At 43.9% G+C, this 5,000-nt stretch overlaps 9 non-coding genes across 9 annotated transcripts; all 9 read right to left on the bottom strand.

Moving 5' to 3' along the window:
• Window positions 1–124: 124 nt before the first annotated feature.
• trnaa-ugc (transfer RNA alanine (anticodon UGC)) lies at window positions 125–196 on the bottom strand. Its single transcript has one exon. It is a non-coding gene; the product is annotated as a tRNA-Ala (tRNA).
• A 122-nt stretch (window positions 197–318) lies between these two features.
• Window positions 319–390, bottom strand: trnai-uau (transfer RNA isoleucine (anticodon UAU)). The gene has a single exon. It is a non-coding gene; the product is annotated as a tRNA-Ile (tRNA).
• A 235-nt stretch (window positions 391–625) lies between these two features.
• On the bottom strand, window positions 626–697 carry trnaa-ugc (transfer RNA alanine (anticodon UGC)). The gene has a single exon. It is a non-coding gene; the product is annotated as a tRNA-Ala (tRNA).
• Window positions 698–880: 183 nt separating this feature from the next.
• On the bottom strand, window positions 881–952 carry trnam-cau (transfer RNA methionine (anticodon CAU)). Its single transcript has one exon. It is a non-coding gene; the product is annotated as a tRNA-Met (tRNA).
• A 327-nt stretch (window positions 953–1,279) lies between these two features.
• trnaa-ugc (transfer RNA alanine (anticodon UGC)) lies at window positions 1,280–1,351 on the bottom strand. Its single transcript has one exon. It is a non-coding gene; the product is annotated as a tRNA-Ala (tRNA).
• Window positions 1,352–1,780: 429 nt separating this feature from the next.
• On the bottom strand, window positions 1,781–1,852 carry trnaa-cgc (transfer RNA alanine (anticodon CGC)). The gene has a single exon. It is a non-coding gene; the product is annotated as a tRNA-Ala (tRNA).
• A 1,081-nt stretch (window positions 1,853–2,933) lies between these two features.
• trnaa-ugc (transfer RNA alanine (anticodon UGC)) lies at window positions 2,934–3,005 on the bottom strand. Its single transcript has one exon. It is a non-coding gene; the product is annotated as a tRNA-Ala (tRNA).
• A 1,082-nt stretch (window positions 3,006–4,087) lies between these two features.
• Window positions 4,088–4,159, bottom strand: trnaa-cgc (transfer RNA alanine (anticodon CGC)). The gene has a single exon. It is a non-coding gene; the product is annotated as a tRNA-Ala (tRNA).
• A 581-nt stretch (window positions 4,160–4,740) lies between these two features.
• Window positions 4,741–4,812, bottom strand: trnaa-ugc (transfer RNA alanine (anticodon UGC)). Its single transcript has one exon. It is a non-coding gene; the product is annotated as a tRNA-Ala (tRNA).
• Window positions 4,813–5,000: the final 188 nt, after the last annotated feature.

Raw genomic sequence — 5,000 nt, 5'->3', positions numbered from 1 at the left:
ACTAAATGTCTGGTTTGTGTTTCTCTGAAGTTGCAAAGAAAGAATGTAATAGGTCAGACAATGAAGAAAAATTCCTGATCCTCGTAGTCTGAAGTTGCAAAAACCTGCCCAGCAGGTTATAACATGGAGATGCAGGGGATTGAACCCTGGACCTCATACATGCAAAGCATGCGCTCTACCACTGAGCTACATCCCCTTTGCCAATCTTCTGTTTGAGGAACCTAAGAGCATGAGAAAAAATAAGACATTCAGCAAAGATGGGGAGGATTTGATTGACATGTAATAAAAGCTCCCATTAAGCTTCTTTTTGCTTGGAAAAGGCACGAACGGGGATCAAACCTGTGATCTTCGGTTTATAAGACCAACGCCTTGCCACTTGGCCATCGCGCCCACAGTCTTGGTTTTGAATTGGCGTGGAAGCACTGGACAAATGTACCTGTAAAAGCAACAGTAGTTAATTACCTGAGCATAACAGTAAACATTCTTCTGATACTGTCTCAGAACATGCAAATCAAGCAAGTTCCTCCAGCTGCAAATGCCTTTTTAATGAACATTTTTTGTTGTGGTTTTGATTCACTTCAGCATGCTTCCAATAATGAGCTTCAGTCTAAAAGACAAACTTCAGTGGAGATGCTGGGGATTGAACCCAGGACCTCATACATGCAAAGCATGCGCTCTACCACTGAGCTACATCCCCAACTTGCTGTAGGTTGTTGACAATGTGCCCATGGGACAAGCCAAAGCTTTAAACTTACAGTGAGGGCAGAGTTAAAATCCTGCATAGTCAGCATTTTAAACATAGTAAGCTGGAACATCATATATGATGGGGCATGCAAAAGCTACCAGCAAAGTGACATTGGGCAGAATCTTCCAAAAAAGAAGGCACGGACGGGGGTCAAACCCATGGTCTTCGGTTTATGAAACCGACGCCTTACCACTTGGCCACCATGCCTGCTCATCAACTGTGCTAGTCCCATGACTCTATGCCTCAACCGGTCTCCTGACAATTCTTGGCTGACTCAATGAATTAAATTCTTGCTAAATGCTCAGTTTGAACTTTTAGCAAACGTTGGTGTGACCTCTGCTTCAGTACAAGAATGTGCATGTACTCCCATCCTGGGCACCTTGCAACACATGCGGCAGAATTTGTCTAGAACTAAATGTCTGGTTTGTGTTTCTCTGAAGTTGCAAAGAAAGAATGTAATAGGTCAGACAATGAAGAAAAATTCCTGATCCTCGTAGTCTGAAGTTGCAAAAACCTGCCCAACAGGTTATAACATGGAGATGCAGGGGATTGAACCCTGGACCTCATACATGCAAAGCATGCGCTCTACCACTGAGCTACATCCCCCTTGCCAATCTTCTGTTTGAGGAACCCAAGAGCATGAGAAAAAAATAAGACATTCAGCAAAGATGGGGAGGATTTGATTGACATGTAATAAAAGCTCCCATTAAGCTTCTTTTTGCGTGGAAAAGGCACGAACGGGGATCGAACCTGTGACCTTTGGTTTACAAGACAGACGCCTTGCCACTTGGCCATCGCGCCCACAGCTTTGGTTTTGAATTGGCGTGGAAGCACTGGACAAATGTACCTGTAAAAGCAACAGTAGTTAATTACCTGAGCATAACAGTAAACATTCTTCTGATACTGTCTCAGAACATGCAAATCAAGCAAGTTCCTCCAGCTGCAAATGCCTTTTTAATGAACAGTTTTTGTTGTGGTTTTGATTCACTTCAGCATGCTTCCAATAACGAGCTTCAGTCTAAAAGACAAATTCAGTGGAGATGCTGGGGATTGAACCCAGGACCTCATACATGCGAAGCATGCGCTCTACCACTGAGCCACATCCCCAACTTGAGGTGAGTTGTTGACAATGTGCCCATGGGACAAGCCAAAGCTTTAAACTTACAGTGAGGGCAGAGTTAAAATCCTGCATAGTCAGCATTTTAACATAGTAAGCTGGAAAATCATATATGATGGGGCATGCAAAAGCTACCAGCAAAGTGACATTGGGCAGAATCTTCCAAGAAAGAAGGCACAGACTGGGGTCGAACCCATGATCTTCTGTTTACGAGACCAACGCCTTACCACTTGGCCAACATGCCAGCTCATAAACTGTGCTAGTCCCATGACTATATGTCTCATCCGGTCTCCTGACAATTCTTGGCTGACTCAATGAATAAAATTCTTGCTAAATGCTCAGTTTGAACTTTTAGCAAACGTTGGTGTGACCTCTGCTTCAGTACAAGAATGTGCATGTACTCCCATCCTGGGCACCTTGCAACACATGCGGCAGAATTTGTCTAGAACTAAATGTCTGGTTTGTGTTTCTCTGAAGTTGCAAAGAAAGAATGTAATAGGTCAGACAATGAAGAAAAATTCCTGATCCTCGTAGTCTGAAGTTGCAAAAACCTGCCCAGCAGGTTATAACATGGAGATGCAGGGGATTGAACCCTGGACCTCATACACGCAAAGCATGCGCTCTACCACTGAGCAACATCCCCTTTGCCAATCTTCTGTTTGAGGAACCCAAGAGCATGAGAAAAAATAAGACATTCAGCAAAGATGGGGAGGATTTGATTGACATGTAATAAAAGCTCCCATTAAGCTTCATTTTGCGTGGAAAAGGCACGAACGGGGATCAAACCTGTGACCTTTGGTTTACAAGACAGACGCCTTGCCACTTGGCCATCGCGCCCACAGCTTTGGTTTTGAATTGGCGTGGAAGCACTGGACAAATGTACCTGTAAAAGCAACAGTAGTTAATTACCTGAGCATAACAGTAAACATTCTTCTGATACTGTCTCAGCACATGCAAATCAAGCAAGTTCCTCCAGCTGCAAATGCCTTTTTAATGAACATTTTTTGTTGTGGTTTTGATTCACTTCAGCATGCTTCCAATAATGAGCTTCAGTCTAAAAGACAAATTCAGTGGAGATGCTGGGGATTGAACCCAGGACCTCATACATGCAAAGCATGCGCTCTACCACTGAGCTACAGCCCCAACTTGCAGTAGGTTGTTGACAATGTGCCCATGGGACAAGCCAAAGCTTTAAACTTACAGTGAGGGCAGAGTTAAAATCCTGCATAGTCAGCATTTTAACATAGTAAGCTGGAACATCACATATGATGGGGCATGCAAAAGCTACCAGCAAAGTGACATTGGGCAGAATCTTCCAAGAAAGAAGGCACGGACAGGGGTCGAACCCATGATCTTCAGTTTACGAGACCTACGCCTTACCACTTGGCCACCATGCCAGCTCATCAACGGTGCTAGTCCCATGACTCTATGCCTCAACCGGTCTCCTGACAATTCTTGGCTGACTCAATGAATAAAATTCTTGCTAAATGCTCAGTTTGAACTTTTAGCAAACGTTGGTGTGACCTCTGCTTCAGTACAAGAATGTGCATGTACTCCCATCCTGGGCACCTTGCAACACATGCGGCAGAATTTGTCTAGAACTAAATGTCTGGTTTGTGTTTCTCTGAAGTTGCAAAGAAATACTCTAATAGGTCAGACAATGAAGAAAAATTCCTGATCCTCGTAGTCTGAAGTTGCAAAAACCTGCCCAGCAGGTTATAACATGGACATGCAGGGGATTGAACCCTGGACCTCATACATGCAAAGCATGCGCTCTACCACTGAGCTACATCCCCTTTGCCAAACTTCTGTTTGAGGAACCTAAGAGCATGAGAAAAAAATAAGACATTCAGCAAAGATGGGGAGGATTTGATTGACATGTAATAAAAGCTCCCATTAAGCTTCTTTTTGCTTGGAAAAGGCACGAACGGGGATCGAACCTGTGACCTTTGGTTTACACGACAGACGCCTTGCCACTTGGCCATCGCTCCCACAGCCTTGGTTTTGAATTGGCGTGGAAGCACTGGACAAATGTACCTGCAAAAGCAACAGTAGTTAATTACCTGAGCATAACAGTAAACATTCTTCTGATACTGTCTCAGAACATGCAAATCAAGCAAGTTCCTCCAGCTGCAAATGCCTTTTTAATGAACATTTTTTGTTGTGGTTTTGATTCACTTCAGCATGCTTCGAATAATGAGCTTCAGTCTAAAAGACAAAATCAGTGGAGATGCTGGGGATTGAACCCAGGACCTCATACATGCGAAGCATGCGCTCTACCACTGAGCTACATCCACAACTTGCTGTAGGTTGTTGACAATGTGCCCATGGGACAAGCCAAAGCTTTAAACTTACAGTGAGGGCAGAGTTAAAATCCTGCATAGTCAGCATTTTAACATAGTAAGCTGGAACATCACATATGATGGGGCATGCAAAAGCTACCAGCAAAGTGACATTGGGCAGAATCTTCCAAGAAAGAAGGCACAGACTGGGGTCGAACCCATGATCTTCTGTTTACGAGACCAACGCCTTACCACTTGGCCAACATGCCAGCTCGTAAATTGTGCTTGTCCCATGACTATATGCCTCATCCGGTCTCCTGACAATTCTTGGCTGACTCAATGAATAAAATTCTTGCTAAATGCTCAGTTTGAACTTTTAGCAAACGTTGGTGTGACCTCTGCTTCAGTACAACAATGTGCATGTACTCCCATCCTGGGCACCTTGCAACACATGCCGCATAATTTGTCTAGAACTAAATGTCTGGTTTGTGTTTCTCTGAAGTTGCAAAGAAAGAATGTAATAGGTCAGACAATGAAGAAAAATTCCTGATCCTCGTAGTCTGAAGTTGCAAAAACCTGCCCAGCAGGTTATAACATGGAGATGCAGGGGATTGAACCCTGGACCTCATACATGCAAAGCATGCGCTCTACCACTGAGCTACATCCCCTTTGCCAATCTTCTGTTTGAGGAACCCAAGAGCATGAGAAAAAAATAAGACATTCAGCAAAGATGGGGAGGATTTGATTGACATGTAATAAAAGCTCCCATTAAGCTTCTTTTTGCTTGGAAAAGGCACGAACGGGGATCGAACCTGTGACCTTTGGTTTACAAGACAGACACCTTGCCACTTGGCCA

This window comes from Salminus brasiliensis, chromosome 6 (assembly GCF_030463535.1).
Source record: "Salminus brasiliensis chromosome 6, fSalBra1.hap2, whole genome shotgun sequence".
Lineage (NCBI taxonomy): Eukaryota > Metazoa > Chordata > Actinopteri > Characiformes > Bryconidae > Salminus > Salminus brasiliensis.
This window is presented reverse-complemented; position numbering and strand designations above follow the sequence as displayed.